At 44.6% G+C, this 16,978-nt stretch overlaps 1 long non-coding RNA gene across 1 annotated transcript in view; it reads right to left on the reverse strand.

Moving 5' to 3' along the window:
• The window catches only part of LOC138853061 (uncharacterized), a 269,917-nt gene that overhangs the window by 69,888 nt on the left and 183,051 nt on the right, over window positions 1-16,978 (reverse strand). The gene's annotated exons all lie outside the window — the stretch shown is intronic.

Consider the following 16,978-nt stretch of genomic DNA (forward strand, 5'->3'; position numbering starts at 1 on the left):
CTTTCAAGGAAGACTGATGTAAAACTATTATGTTCTAGGGTTTTGTTTGACAAATATAAAAACAGGGACTCACAAACCAGCTTTCAGTTCAGCTCTGGCTGCCTGAGAAGACACATCAGATGAAGTGAAATGGCATCAAGAGGCTGCAATCATACTCCAGATGTATTCTGCTACATATGTGGTCAATTCATTAAGACAAGAACAAAGAAGTTCTCTGTAACAGCATCTAAAAGCAATATGTGAAGCTTAGAAAGCATATTTTGTCATGCCAGTTGTGGAGCAAGACAAGACCTGGGCGCCTCATGTTGCTTGTGAACATTGTAAGAAAACATTGGAAGGTAAGAAAGTCATTAATTATATGATTAGTAAAATCTTGAATGGAATATTTTTTAAATGAAATGTATGTAACAGAAACTAATTATTTTATTCTTGTACAGGATGGTATAGAGGAGAAAAAAAATAGCCATGAAGTCTGGTGTTGCTAGAATATGGTGTGAACCCACTGATCACTCAACCAACTGCTACTTCTGTCTGGTGGATCCTTCCAAACACCGAACTGGCAAAAATGCACCTGCTATTTCTTATCCAGACTTCCCCTCTTCTATTGCACCAGTACCACACAGTGCTGATCTTCCTGTACCTACATCTCCAGAAAGAAGTCAACAGTCAGAAGAAAAAAGCAACAAATCAGAAAATGAAGAGCACAGTGAACAAGACTATGATCTCACAGATGCAGCTGTTGGGAGAAATCCTTACTACCCAAACCAAACAGACCTCAATTACCTTATCAGAGACCTTGCTTTGACAAAGTCAATTACAAAGCTTCTGATTTCAAGGCTCAAGGAGTGGGACTGGGTGGATGAACGTGTGGAAGTGACGAGCGAAAGAAAACGTCACCAACATTTCCCAAGCTTCATCACTTATGAAGACAGGTTGTGCTACTGTAATGATGTATCAGGTCTGTCATGCAATTGGAATTGCATGCAATCCAGACTAAAGGAGATTTTTCATTGACAGCTCCTCCAGAAGCTGTACTTCTGCACAATGAGAACAAGTATCCATTTCTTCCTTTGGCTCATTCAGTGGATCTGAAGGACTACAACAGTGTCAAACATCTACTGGAAACTTTGTATCATTTGTTAGGTTCAGAATGGTTTTTGCTGAATTATTGCATACACAAATTTTCGCTTGCATTATTGGGCAAGAGCGTTGCTATTTAAGCCAAAAGAGCAAGTTTTACCTATTCGGCACGATATATATATATAATAATAATTTGTTCAGCTTGTAGTCTTTACAAGTCACACCAGAGGGACACACAACACTATTTTTGTAAACCATTCACTACAAACTCTAGGGTAAACCTTAATGATTAACCTTCGTGGAGTGATAGGTCTTAATGACCTTCGTGGAGTGATGCCTTAATTGCCTTAGTGGAGTGATAGGTCTTAATGACCTTCGTGGAGCGATACTTTAATTGCCTTTGTGGACTGAGACCTACATGATCTTAATGACCTTCGTGGAAACCTTAATGATCTTAATGACCTTCGTGGAGTGAGACCTTAATAACCTTCGTGGAATGATACCTTAATGATCTTAATAACCGTCGTGGAGTGAGGCCTTAATAATCTTAATGATCTTCGTGGAGTGATACCTTAATTGCCTTCGCGGAGCGATGCCTTAATGATATTAATGACCTTCGTGGAGACCTTAATGACCTTCGTGGAGTGAGACCTTAATGATCTTAATGACTTCGTGGAGTGAGGCCTTAATGATCTTGATAACCTTCGTGGAGTGTGTGATGTAGTTCAGCTGGGCTTGTGAGGTCTCTAGGGAGACCTAATTATATGGTCACACCTTGCCTTGGCAAATGTCTGTCAGCCACGCCTTTCGGCGTCAGGTCAAAACAAGTGGTGCACACCCCATTGTAGGGGTGCTCTCGGGACAATACAAGCCCAAGGAACAACTGAGGAAAGGAGACTTCGAGCAGAGCTGCTGCTGTGTGCAGAGTTCAGAGCAGAAAGACTTCGAGCAGACCTGCGGCTGTGTGCAGAGCTCTGAGCAGGAGATTCGAGAGGAACTGCTACTGGGGTGCAGGGCTCGGGAGAAGGCTGCTGAAGTCTCTGGAGGAGACTGTTGGAGACACTGGGCAGAGTACTGGCTTGGAGCAGTACTTGTGCTGTATGGGACTTGGGACCTGTGGCTTAGTTCCTGTGGTGAACTGTCCTCTGAACTATATTGTAAGTTGTATTCATTTTCGTCAAGTTGATTGTGTTCCCTGTCTCACTTCTTATACATACCACCCCATTCATCGAAACCCCAATAATGTTCTCCTGTTCCCAAATATATCATTGTACAAGGACTTAATAATAAACTGTGTTTGAGTAGAATAGTAATATTCACTGTCCCCGTTATTTGCTCTTTTATTCATCATTTTATTGATCGATACCATGCCTAACCCTTCTAGGGTAGGGTAGGTGCCTGAGCCCGAGCCTTTAGCTCATACGACTGTCATTCCCATTAGCCCCCTTGGGGTGGGGATGGCAGACCAGAGAGGCCTAGCTTGTGGCTAGGCCTGGGGACAGTTGGTCCCAAAGATGAGGAGGTACTTGTGCCTCCTCCCATGGGAGACTTAGGTCTCAGACACTCTCTAAAGAGGGAGCCAAGGCCGGGCCACCACTTGGACAAGGCCCGGGCCGGGAGAATACCGGCTAATCTTTACCTAACCCATCATTTTATTTCAAGTAGTGAGAGGGTGAGTAGTATGGTGGGTAGAATAATGAGAGGTGAAGGTGTAGTCACCAGTGACCTCACATTACCTACCTTCGCTAATCACTCGACTCAACTCTCCTGCCTACTCCCTCCTAGGTTACTCACACATTCTCCAATTATCCTTTACGTTTCAATACCCCCCGTACATGACATGGTGTCTTAGCGGTGGTGATTCTTATTATTTTTATAATAGGAATCGATCCCATGTGCCTTTTTGACTGCTCGGTTATACTTATGTTATGCTACCATTTTTCTTGTATGTGTAAGGTTAAAGTAAATATCTGTGTGATATTATAATCCTAGTGACCTTAGCCGACCCTTTTTGACCGTGAGTCTGAGTAATCGTTTGGGTGTAATATTATATTTGGTGGAGTTGTGTGTTGGTTTGGAATAAATGGGGTAGTACATATAAGCAGTGAGACAGTGAGGAACACAATCAACTTGACGAAAATGAATATAACTTACAATATAGTTCAGAGGACAGTTCACCACAGGAACTAAGCCACAGGTCCCAAGTCCTACACAGCACGAGTACTGCTCCAAGCCAGTACTCTGCCCAGTATCTCCAACAGTCTCCTCCAGAGACTTCAGCAGCCTTCTCCCGAGCCCTGCACCCCAGCAGCAGCTCCTCTCGAATCTCCTGCTCAGAGCTCTGCACACATCAGCAGCTCTGCTCGAAGTCTCCTTTCCTCAGTTGTTCCTTGGGCTTATATTGTCCCGAGAGCACTCCTACAATGGGGTTTGCACCACGTGTTTTGACCTGACGCCGAAAGGCGTGGCTGACAGACATTTGCCAAGGCAAGGTGTGACCATATAATTAGGTCTCCCTAGATACCTCACAAGCCCAGCTGAACTACATCACAAGTGAGACCTTAATGATCTTAATGACCTTCGTGGACTGAGATCTTAATGACCTTCGTGGAGTGAAACCTTGATCTTAATGATCTTCGTGGAGTGAGACCTTAATGATCTTACTAACCTTCGTGGAGTGAGATATTAATGATCTTAATGACCTTCGTGGAGTGAGATATTAATGATCTTAATGACCTCCGTGGATTGAGACCTTAATAATCTTAATGACCTTCGTGGAGTGAAACCTTAAGGATCTTAAAAATGATCTTCGTGGAGTGAGACCTTAATGATCTTAATGACCTTCGTGTAATTGTGAATAATTTTTTAATTCTAAACAGAGTTTCTATGTTAATATCTACCTTGCTCTCTACCAACATTTATCCGTGTCAGCTCTTGAACTGCCTTGTCTTGATGCTGGTGCCGGTCTCTTGATCAAAGGAACCGGAGCTACTTGCCCTTCCTTGGAGCGAAGATGATTTCCAATCTCTCCCCCGTGGGCTGTATGACCCTTACGGCTTCAGAGCTTCATGGGAATTATAGAGAATGGCCAGCAACTAATCTGCTAATGCGGTATCAGGTATATTGTGGTATGATGCTTCACCAAGTATGTTAGCAAGACTTAATATGTGTATGTCACTATATCGAGAAAGCATTTAGTCCAACATGGAATTCATTAATTCTCTAGTTAGTGGTGGGAGTAACGCCTTCTGAATTTAAGAAAATAAAAACATAGTGAACTTTATTGGTAATAAAGTACATGTTTGAGTATAATTCGAGTATGATAATTTCGATTCTGTAATCGGAATTATTTCAACAGCCATGATTTTCTTTTTTTTTTTTTTTTGCTACTGAGGAGCTAAAAATAGATTTTTCACATCATCAGAAGTACTTCAGATTAGCAGGATACAACTGAACACAGATCACTTACCGCGTTTTCTGGCGTATAACACGCACCTTTTTCCAACAAAAAAATCTTGGAAAAGTCACTCTGCGCCATATATACTCAATGTCAGTGTCAAGGGTCGGCTTTCAGTTACACGTTAGCGGTTGTTTCCTATCGTTATTTTACAGCTGTTTGGAAACATTGTCGTATATGTCGCATGACCGTGCGCCTTATATGCCGGAAAAATACGGTACATCAGTTTGTGGAATGTGGTTTATTTCAGTAAAGGATGACTGAAAAAAATTCTGTAACAGTTCATTATGGGTCAATTGTGGAGTCAGCAAACTAAAGTAAATAAAATGACACTCGTTACCTCTGTAGCAGGTGAAATGTTTTATTTATTGTTGTCCAGTGTTATTATATCATTAAACTCGATATTTTAAAGAGGTTTGTGAAGAATATATATTGAATATTATATGTGCGGAATATCCACTGCTGTCTGTGTGGCCGACGTGAATTACCAGGGCTTTCGGGTCGTATGATCACTGAGGCTCTCAGGTCGTATGATCACTGAGGCTCTCAGGTCGTATGAACACACCGAGACTCTCAGGTAGTATGATCATTTGCATTTTAAGGTACTAAGGAAGAAAAAGAGTGGCGGAGCTCCTCAAAAAACTACTGAAACATCAGACAAAAAAGTTTTAAAGGGAAATCCTAGTAAACCTAGTGAAGAAAATATAGATAGAAGGGAAGAGATACAAGAGAAGCTGGACACACTGGTGGAATGGTGTGGTAGATGGTTACTGCACCTCAGCCCTAGTAGTTGCAATTTCATTATAAGCAGGGAAGAAAAACCCGGTTACGGAATACATTCTAGGAGCAGAGAGGTTATAAACCTCAGGAAAGAACGTAGCGGTAAGCATAACACTGTATGTGTATCAGACCCATCATACATTGTGTAGCACCAGCAAGGAGACCTCAACTGAGCACGCATGTGCCGAAACTAGAGAAAGTCCCGAGATTCGCTACGAGAGGAGTCCCGCTAAGGTTCTCATTTTACGACTTAACTGGAGTATACCTGGTAGGGGTTCCAGGGGTCAAAGCCCCCGCGGGCCCATCTATGATGAGACCTCTCTGTGAATCAGGACCATATCAAGCACTTGGCATTTGCTGGAGTGACAGTTTAATACTCACTTGTCTGATTATTCTTTCTCCTCGTCCGTGTCTTACGAAGGAAGACTAAAAGATTGAAACCCTTGCAACACTAGGAAATGATAAACAGGGAAGAAACGATTACAATGTAAAGTATTCACAGATAACCCGACAGAGCAGACTTTATGAGAGAAGATGAATGAAAATAAACGAATTAGAATCCATACACAGTTTTAACCTTAACTGTGATGGGGTCAGGAGCCGAATCTGTATACCCGCAACCACAACTAGACGAACGCGCTCGCGCACACGCACGCACACACACACACACACACACACACACACACACACACACACACAAGCAAACACACACACTGCAGAACCTCGCAAACCTCGTTCAAGGAGAAAGATCATGGAGTGAGTATAACACCGAGCATATTTCCGGAAGCACACATCAACCAGGTAACTGCTGCAGCATATAGGCGCCTGGCAAACCTGAGAACAGCGTTCCGATACCTTAATAAGGAATCGTTCAAGACACTGTACACAGTGTACGTCAGGCCCATACTGGAGTATGCAGCACCTGTTTGGAATCCGACTTGATAAAGCACGTCAAGAAACTAGAGAAAGTGCAAAGGTTTGCGACAAGGTTATTTCCAGAGTTAAGGGGAATGTCTTATGAAGAAAGGTTAAGGGAAATCGGCCTGACGACACTAGAGGACAGGAGGGTCAGGGGAGAAATGATAACGACATATAAAATATTGCGCGGAATAGACAAGGTGGACAAAGACAGGATGTTCCAGGGAGGGGACACAGAAACAAGAGGTCACAATTGGAAGTTGAAGACACAGATGAGTCAGAGAGATATTAGGAAGTATTTCTTCAGTCATAGAGTTGTCAGGCAGTGGAATAGCCTAGAAAGTGATGTAGTGGAGGCAGGAACCATACATAGTTTTAAGACGAGGTATGATAAAGCTCATGGAGCGGGGAGAGAGAGGACCTAGTAGCAGTCAGTGAAGAGGTGGGGCCAGGAGCTAGGACTTGTCCCCTGCAACCACAAATAGGTGAGTACACACGAAGAAAACACAAGCAGGAGAGGACCAAGAAACATTACAAACTGATTTGGAAAAGACTGAGGAATAATCAAATAAGTGATTATTAAAATTTCACTTGAGCAAATGACAACTTATGAAAACGGGACGACCAGACAAGACTGGAAACGGAGTACAGTCTAGTGAAAAAGTCTACAATCTCTCAAGGACGACTACCTCGGGGTAAACACAGAACAGAATATATCGCCTGAGGAGAACATCAACCGAGTAACCTACGTAGCTGAAGGAGACACTGATGCAACATATGGGAAACTTTATTGAGCACTTTCAAGACTGATGGACTGAACATATCGATTCCAGGTTGATGACTGATTACCTCAAACTCCTCGTCTCTCTATACAATTCTTCTTTGTATTCGACTGATGAAAGCTACTGTGTGGCGAAACACTTCCTCAGTAAAGCTTTCCATATGTTGCAAACGTGTCTCATTCTTCAGCTTTACGATTTTCTTAACCATTTATCACAACCAACGTAGAAAAAAAGCGTCTAGGAAATTTAAGATCAGCTTTCAGGAACCTCAACAAGGAATCATTCACTACACTACATGCAGCATATGTCAGGCCATCAACGACGTGGAACTCGCACCTGATTAAGCATATCAAGCTAGAAAAAGTACGAAGGTGCGTAGCGTGGGTAGCTCCAAAGCTAATGAGAATGTGCTATGACGAGAGACGAAAGAAGCTAAACCTGATGATATTAGTGGAAAAAAGTTCCAGTGGATGACATGATCATAACTTGTAAAATACTGAGAGGTTCTGTTAGGATGAACCTATTAGGATGCACAGGAATAGGCTTATCGAGAGGATGGACACTGGTACACAAGGACACAGTTAGAAATTAAAAACTTCGATGAGTCAGTGGGGATGTTAGGAAGTATTTCTTTAGCCTCAAAGAGATCAGGAAGTGGAACGCCCTACACCTCAAAATGACAGAGGTGGGACCAATAATTTTAATTTTGAAAATAGATATCATATGAGTAGAGAGAGAGAGAGAGAGAGAGAGAGAGAGAGGGAGAGAATTTTCTTCCTCCCACATACTTGTAAGGAGCACGCGTGAAAATATGTTTGAAATTCCCTTCAAGTTGTGTCGGCTTTTAGCAGCTCGTTGAATTCTGCTTTGAATAATCTAGGGGATTGTTGGATGGGTGGGAAAGGGTCATGAGAGAGAGAGAGAGAGAGAGAGAGAGAGAGAGAGAGAGAGAGAGAGAGAGAGAGAGAGAGAGAGAGAGAGAGAGAGAGAGAGAGAGAGAGAGAAGGGAAACTATAAGAACATAAGAAAGAAGGACAACTGCAGCAGGGCTACTGGCCCATGCGAGGCAGGTCGAAGTCTCCTACCGGCTTAAGCAAATGCCTTAACCAGTCAGGTCAGGTCACATTCACTTAACGAAGGAGTACGGCATCTGACCTAGTAGCACAATCTAGTCAGGTGCTACTAGGTCAGATGCCGTTCCAGCCTTTCCCCCCTCCACACACACACACACACACACACACACACACACACACACACACACACACACACACTAGGAGTTGTGACTCGATCCCTGCAACCACAACTAGGTGAGTACACACAGAGGGAGGATCAACAACAATTTGAGAATGACATAGCATCTAAGGTCAAATTTAACCCAAAGTCGTTATGTAGCCACATCAGGAAACCAACAGTCAAGGACCAGGATGTCTGGTTGAGGACGGTAGGTTGGGAGATCAGAAGCAATGACCAAAAAGTTTGTGAAGAACTCAGCACGAAATTTAGCGAGGTATTCTCAGAGACTTAAGGCTTCGGGCAACCCAAGGCGGAAAAGTGCACCAGATAGTGTTGGACATAATACACACAACCAAGGAGAAGGTGAAGAAATTACTATGTTAGCTAGATATCTGGAAGGCACACCACCTCCACACCCTTTCTCAGGACCAATGGAGAGATATCTGGGCCCAGCGCCTTTATCTAATATTATATATTATTATATTAAGGCGGTGGGCCCAGATATCTTTCTGTTGGTCCTGAGAGAGGGAGCGGAGACGGTGTGTGCGCGGGCACCGTTAGCAACAATCTTCAATTAGTCTGTGGAAACAGGGCAACTTCCAGAGGTGTGGAAGACAGCAAATGCAGTCCCATTTTTTTAAAAGAGACAAACAAGCAGCATTAAGCCAGTGTCACTGACATGCATAGCATATAAAGCTTCAGAGAAGATTATCAGAAGAGTTTTGTAATACCTAGAAAGGAGCGGGATCATAAATGACAACCAGAGATGGAGAATCGTAAGTCACAAACCTACTGGAACTCTACGACAAGGTAACAAAAAAAGACATAAGAGAGAGGGATGGCCAGATTGCATTTCCATGGACTATAAGAAGGCTTTTAATACTGTACCGCTCAAGAGGCTGGTACAAAAGTTAGAAGAGCAGGCAGACATAACAGGAGAAGCTCTGCAATGGATCAAAGAATACCAGACAGGAAGGCAACAACGAGTGATGGTCCATAATGAGGTGTCGGAATGGGTGCATGTGACGAGTTGGGTTCTACAAGGATCAGTCCTAGGGTCGGCGCTGTTTCTTGTGCACGTGAATAACATGAAAAGGATAGAGTCAGAGGTATCCCTTTTCACAGACGACGTGAAACTATTGAGGAGGACCAGGAAAGGCTACGAAGGTTTATGGACAGGCTGCAAACCTGACCTGAGAAATGACCCCTGGAGTTTAACACCAGCAATTTCCAGGTTATGAAACTTGGGAAAGGACAAAGACCACAGACAGAGCACAGGCTTGGGGAAGGGGGTAAAGGCGCATGTCAACCGAACAACGGCTGCAGCAAATGCGCATCTGGCAAATCTAAGAATAGCTTTAGGATTTCAAAGTAAGGAGTCATTCGACTATACTGTATACTGTGTACTTCAGGCCTATACTGGAGTACGCAGCAGCAGTATGAAGCCCACACTTGGTTAAACAGATGAAACTGAAAGACAGGTGGACTAGGGAGGACGATAACGACGTTCAAAATACTGAGAGGAAATGACAAAGTGAACAGAAAGAGAAGGATTCAGAGAAGGACAATAAGAACAAGGGAGCACAACTGGAAGTTGAAAACTTTGATGAGACAGAGGGAAGTTAGGAAGCATTTCTTCAGCCTCAGAGTTGTCAAGAAGTGGAAAAAATCTGGAGAGTGAAGTGCTAGAGGCGGAATCCATACTTAGCCTTAAGAAGAGGTACGACAAGGCTCTTGTAGCCAAGAAAGAGGGGACCTAGTAACGACCAGCGAAGAGGCGGGGTCAGGAGCTTTGACTGTACTCCTGCAACCACACTGGAATGTTAACACATACAAAATGAAGAGGCGGGGCCAGGAGCTGCCACTCGACCCCTGCAACTACAACTAGATGAGTACAAACGCGCGCGCGCACTTTACAAAAAGTTCAAGCATAACACAGTGGCGATTTTCTGGCCAATTCTCACATCTCTCTCTCGCCTCACTTAATTGAGAGTGATGGGTGTTGGAAGCACCGTCCAAGCCATTACCCACAGCCGCTTATAGAGTAGAGAGCCAAAAAAAAAAAGTTAGTTCGTCCAGTGTAGGAGTGTAGAGTATTGGGTGTACATGTTTGTGTTAGATATTAAATTAGACACAAATGAAACACTTGGATATCTTTATTGTGGAAACGTTTCGCCACACAGTAGCTTCATCAGTCCACTACAAAGAATGGTGAGGTAATCAGTCCCTCAGTTGATGTAATCACTCCATGAATTTTGTTCATACTATGTCTAATTTATCTTCTCTGAACCATTTATCTGCATTTATGTTTGATATTGATGTCATGGGGATGTGCGAGCATACTGAAGTATGCTCGTGTTCTCATTGTTTTCTCAGCAAATCTCAGCTCCTGGGACTGCCTTTGTTAATCTGCCATATATATTGTAGTGATTTGAAAAACGTAGCCTTCCTAGCCTGAGTTCCTGCTGGTGTTCAGCAAGGTTTCTGCTGGTGTTCATCAAGGTTTCGGCTGGTGTTGAGCAAGGTTTCTGCTGGTGTTCATCAAGGTTTCGGCTGGTTATCAGCAAGGTTTCGGCTGGTTATCAGCAAGGCTTCGGTTGGTGTTCAGCAAGGTTTCGGCTGGTTATCAGCAAGGTTTCGGCTGGTGTTGAGCAAGGTTTCGGCTGGTGTTGAGCAAGGTTTCTGCTGGTGTTCATCAAGGTTTCTGCTGGTGTTCATCAAGGTTTCGGCTGGTGTTGAGCAAGGTTTCTGCTGGTGTTCATCAAGGTTTCTGCTGGTGTTCATCAAGGTTTCGGCTGGTTATCAGCAAGGTTTCGGCTGGTTATCAGCAAGGTTTCGGTTGGTGTTCAGCAAGGTTTCGGCTGGTGTTCAGCAAGGTTTCGGCTGGTGTTCAGCAAGGTTTCGGCTGGTGTTCAGCAAGGTTTCGGCTGGTGTTTAGCAAGGCTTCGGCTGGTGTTCAGCAAGGTTTCGGCTGGTGTTCAGCAAGGTTTCGGCTGGTGTTCAGCAAGGTTTCGGCTGGTGTTCAGCAAGGTTTCTGCTGGTGTTGAGCAAGGTTTCGGCTGGTGTTGAGCAAGGTTTCGGCTGGTGTTGAGCAAGGTTTCGGCTGGTTATCAGCAAGGTTTCGGCTGGTGTTTAGCAAGGTTTCGGCTGGTGTTTAGCAAGGTTTCAGCTGGTGTTTAGCAAGGTTTCAGCTGGTGTTTAGCAAGGTTCCTTTAATCTTTCTTAAATATTCAACATATTTAAAAAAAATAACTACTGCAGTTGCGGAGCCTCGAACCCTCCACCTTAACACGCCACCCGGGTAGCCTGCTAAAATTCGAGACGCCCTAATCCACTTGACCACCAGTCACACATAAACATGTATGTGATTGGTGGTCAAGTGGATTATGACGTCTAGAGTTTTAACAGGCTACCCGGGTGGTATGTTATAGATCGAAGTTCGAGGCTCGGTCAGTGCAGTTATTTTCTTTAAAACCACTTGTTCGTGAATGTATTAATATTTTATACTTAAGTAATTTCTTTGTGGTGATATTACAACGGGTTTTGAGGTCATTGTTATGAGAGTTTGATAGGTGAGTTACCTCATAACCCTACGTTTTATTACTTGATACCCTCGCTTAGGTGAGCTTCTCGTCTCCCTGTCCACGTCTCCCGAAGTCCACGTCTCCCGAAGTCCCCGTCTCCCGGGGTCCCCGTCTCCCGGGGTCCCCGTCTCCCGGGGCCCCCGTCTCCCGGGGCCCCGTCTCCCTGGGTCCCCGTCTCCCTGTCCACGTCTCCCGAGGTCACCGTCTCCCGGGGTCCACGTCTCCCGGGGTCCACGTCTCCCGGGGTCCACGTCACCCGGTCTCTTTGCTGTTTCTCTCTAGTGCTTACATGTAATTATACTGTAGAATATTTTGGTCCGTTGACTGCACACTTCCTTATAGTTTCTTGTAAATCTTCCCTTAGTGCTGTATTGTCAATTTTCTGTCATGTTACTGTCAAGTAGGTTCGGTTCTGGTCTTTCCATTGACTGCTGTATTCGTCTTGGACAGTTTTCCTGTCTCAATTTCTCACTTGAAGACAGAATTGTCTGAAACTTCTTTCATCTGGTATTGAGCATTTCTGCGGTTTTCCCATGCTCTTTTTTTTTGGGGGGGGGGGCTTCGGAGGATACATCCCCGGACAAAATATTCCTCATCTCCCACACAACCTTCAGTTCACTCTCCTCGTCTCCCACACGTCCTCCAGCTCATTCTCCTCGTCTCCCACACCTGCTCACTGCTCCTATCCCACACCTCCTTCAGCTCACTCTGCTCGTCTCTCACACCTTCAGCTCACCAACACCTTCAGCTCACTCTGCTCATCTCCCACACTTCCCTCTTGCTCTTCCCTCTCACTGCCTTACTACGGACGGTATACAAGCCTCGTTACCGGACTTTACGACCCAACTAGGTGCCTTTAATCCCAAAAAATTACCCCACTAGCAAAATTCGGTGGAGAGCGAGGACTGGCGAAGAGACCGAATTCCCTCAGCCCCAGACCAGCCTGTTAAAATGGCCAGATTACATGTTAAAAAGGCATGAGTTCCGAAGCCCCTTGGCCCCCAGGAGCACAGCGTTGAAATGCTTGTTAATAGGATTCAGACACGTACATGTTGTAAAATAGATGTTTTGGTTTGAGGTGCATTGGACGACTGTTTTGTGAGGATGGGGAAGGGAAAGATGAAGAGGATGTTTAAGAGGGAGGAGGAGTGGATGGAAGGGAAAGCATGTGGGATGGAAAGTGAGTGGGGGTAAGAGAGGAAAGATCAGAGGATTTAACGATGTGTTGGAAAGTAAAAGGACACAAGTGCAACTAATGTGACATTTTATTGCGGCAACGTTTTGCTCTCCAGGAGCTTTGTCAAGCCATAATGGTACTCACCAGTTTGAGGTTGCAGGGGTCGATTCATAGGTACTGGCCCCGCCTCTTAGCTGGTCACTACTAGGCTCACTCTCTCCCTGCTCTAAGAGCTTCATCGTAGTGTGTGTGTGTGTGTGTGTGTGTGTGTGTGTGTGTGTGTGTGTGTGTGTGTGTGTGTGTGTGTGTTTGCGCGCGTGTGTGTGACCGAGTGAGTGAGTGAGTGAGCGAGAGAGAGAGAGAGAAAGAGAGAGAGAAAGAGAAAGAGAGAGAAAAAGAGAAAGAGAGAGAAAAAGAGAGAGAGAGTCCTTAACCTTGTCAAACCCTGTGTAAAAAAAAAAAAGAGAGAGAGGAAGGGAGAGAGAGAGAGAGAGAGAGAGGAAGAGAGAGAGGAAGAGAGAGAGGAAGAGAGAGGAAGAGAGAGAAAGAGAGGAAGAGAGAGAGGAAGAGAGGAAGAGAGAGGAAGACAGAGAGAGGAAGACAGAGAGAGGAAGACAGAGAGAGGAAGACAGAGAGAGGAAGACAGAGAGAGGAAGACAGAGAGAGGAAGACAGAGAGAGGAAGACAGAGAGAGGAAGACAGAGAGGAAGACAGAGAGAGGAAGACAGAGAGAGGAAGACAGAGAGAGGAAGACAGAGAGAGGAAGACAGAGAGAGGAAGACAGAGAGAGGAAGACAGAGAGAGGAAGACAGAGAGAGGAAGACAGAGAGGAAGACAGAGAGAGGAAGACAGAGAGAGGAAGACAGAGAGAGGAAGACAGAGAGAGGAAGACAGAGAGAGGAAGACAGAGAGAAGAAGACAGAGAGAGGAAGACAGAGAGAGGAGAGAGAGGGAGGGAGAGGGAGGGAGAGAGAGGGAGAGAAGGACAGAGGGACTTTGATGACCTTCTTTCAGTGTTTGACGTGAGAAACTTTGTTGATTTCCCTACTCACATCTTGACCCAGTAGTGAGTGATCTGGCAGAAGGTATAGTCACTTGTCAACCCCTCGGCTATGTTGGATCTTCTGACAACAAGGCTGCTTTTACGGCTCTTAAGATCCCAACAGAACGAGATTAGGAGTCCACACTTACAACCTGGCTATAGGAAAGAATTGGCCAGCCCATTGCTCTGAACTCCCCACCACCGACTGGAATGCTCTTCTCCAATGGGATGTTGACAAGCAAAGTGAATGCTTTCACTGGACACATACTTAATCTACTACAAGAACACATCCTGTACCACCAGAATGTGACGAAGCCTACAGATCAGCCTTGGTTTAACTTTCGGTGTAGAGAAGCTGCTACTGCATGACGAAGGTATAAGAACATAAGAAAGAAGGAACACTGCAACAGGCCTACTGACCCATGCGGAGTAGGTCCATGTCCCCCCCCCCGGGTAAGCCCAATGACCCACCCAGTCTGGTCACCTCCACTCAAGGAAGGAGCACGGCACCAGACCCAGCAGCACAAGCTAGTCAGGTCTAACTCATACCCACTCATGTATTTATCTAACTTATTTTTAAAACTACACAACGTTTTAGCCTCAATAACTGTACTCGGGAGTTTGTTTCACTCATCCACAACTCTATTACCAAACCAGTACTTTCCTATATCCTTCCTGAATCTGAATTTTTCCAACTTGAAACCATTGCTGCGAGTCCTGTCTTGGCTGGAAATTTTCAGCATGCTATTTACATCCCCTTTATTTATTCCTGTTTTCCATTTATACACCTCTATCATATCCCCCCTAATTCTGCGCCTTTCGAGAGAGTGCAGATTCAGGGCCCTCAGTCTATCCTCATAGGGAAAATTTCTGATACATAGGATCATCTTTGTCATCCTCCTCTGTACGTTTTCCAGAGCATTTATATCCATTCTGTAATACGGTGACCAGAACTGAGCAGCATAGTCTAAATGAGGCCTAACCAAGGATATATAGAGTTGAAGAACAACCTGAGGACTTCTATTATTTATACTTCTAGATATGAAGCCAAAAATTCTGTTAGTTTTATAACTGGAACTTGCGCAGACAAGCCTGTAGGCATATGGGTGAGGTTCAAAAGTGGGCCATAGCTAAATGGGAGGTGGACACAAAAAGAAAGCTAGCATCAGGTAGAGTTGGCTCCAAAACCTGGTGGTCCCTGGTCAAGGACAGACAAGGTTATTTGCGTGAACTCATTCCACCTCTAAATCGACAGGATGGGACCGCCTCTACTAGTAGTCAAGAGAAAGCGAACCTCTTTGCCAGACACTTTGCTACCAAAATGCAAGTTCCTGATCCAGCAAGGGACCCTCCTTGGCTAGCTGCAAGAACTGTGTCAAAACTGTCAGTGGTGACAGTAAGGCAGGAGGAGGTGCATCTTCTTTTTAAATCACTTGACCAAGAAAAGGCTGTGAGCCCAAACAAGTTGAGCCCAGGATTGCTCAGATGTACAGACCAGGTAGCAGCACCTCTAACTCACATCTTTCAGCACTGCCTAGTACAATGTAAATGGCCTTCTCTGTGGAAAGAGGCAAATATAGTCCCTGCTCACAAAAGGAAGAGCAGAGCAGAAATCAGCGACTTCAGACCAGTGTTACTCCTGTCAATTACTGGCAAGATACTTGAGACAATAATCTCAAGACAAATGACAGTTTTGTTTTGACTACCACTACTTTGTGACCGTTAATATGTGTTCAGAAAAGGTTACTCTGCTGCTGCTCTGTTGTTAAACCTCTCCACTAAGTGGCACCAGTCACTGGATGAATCCATAGTCAGATGCATGGTAGCACCGGACATTGCTGGTGCTTTCGACCGAGTATGGAACCAGGGACTCTTGGCAAAACTGCAAGCACTGGGAATTGCAGGGGCTATACTATGTCTCCTCAGTGATTACAATCAAGGTAGATCTCTAAATGTAGTTCTCAATGGAACAGAGTCAGCAAGACATCCCATTGGAGGCAAGTGTTCCACAAGGAAGTGTGCTCGGGCCATTGTTAAGGAATGTATACTTCAGTAACATCCTTCATCTCATCCCAGAAGAGAAGAAATGCCATCTGCTCTAAGTTACATCAGTCACCAACTAAGAGCTATATCAGCCTAGGGTAAACGATGGCAGGTAACATTTGCACCTGAGAAACACAAATGATGGTGGTCACTAGGCACCATGCTGACAATGCCAGAGCAGTAGTAAGAATGAATGGGAGAGTGTTGGTACCCAGGGACGAAGTTGATATCCTTAGGGTGAAATTTGACTCCAAACTGACCATGAAGAACCACGATGTAAGTCTTGCAAACAAGGTGGCCAGGAAGCTTACAAGCACTTCGACGTATCTCGGATCTGCTCGAAGATCTGCAAGATTCTGTTCGAGGCACAAGTACGGTCACATTGAGTAAGCTCCACTTTCTTGGATTGCCTGCCCCCATCTCATCTGGAACTGCTTGGCAGAGTAGAGAACAGAGCAAGACGACTCATCTCTCGCCTGAACCCATTCTGGATAGATCTGTCGTTTCCTATAACACGGGAGGGATATGGTCGGTCTTACTGTTATGTATAAGGCCAATATTGTCCAGTGGAACGAGAAGTGAGCTTCTACACAACAAGACGGGGAGCAAGCAGCAACTTCACTCTGACTGTACCCTTCTCCAGAACATCTGTTATTCTGAGATCACATATTCCAAGGATGGCTCGAGTCTGGAACATGTTCATACTGCATAATATCAACGAAATAAAATCAGTTGATCAAGTGAAGCTATTGACTCACAGATGACTCCAACTTCATCCTGTTCCATTTTTGTACGTCTCATAACACTAAAAAAAAGGCTTTTAAACGAGCTGATGTAAGTAACAGCTCTTAGCTTGTAAATAAAGTTAGGAATCCTTCACCT

The sequence above is a fragment of the Cherax quadricarinatus genome, chromosome 22, assembly GCF_038502225.1.
Source record: "Cherax quadricarinatus isolate ZL_2023a chromosome 22, ASM3850222v1, whole genome shotgun sequence".
In the NCBI taxonomy this organism is placed as follows: domain Eukaryota; kingdom Metazoa; phylum Arthropoda; class Malacostraca; order Decapoda; family Parastacidae; genus Cherax; species Cherax quadricarinatus.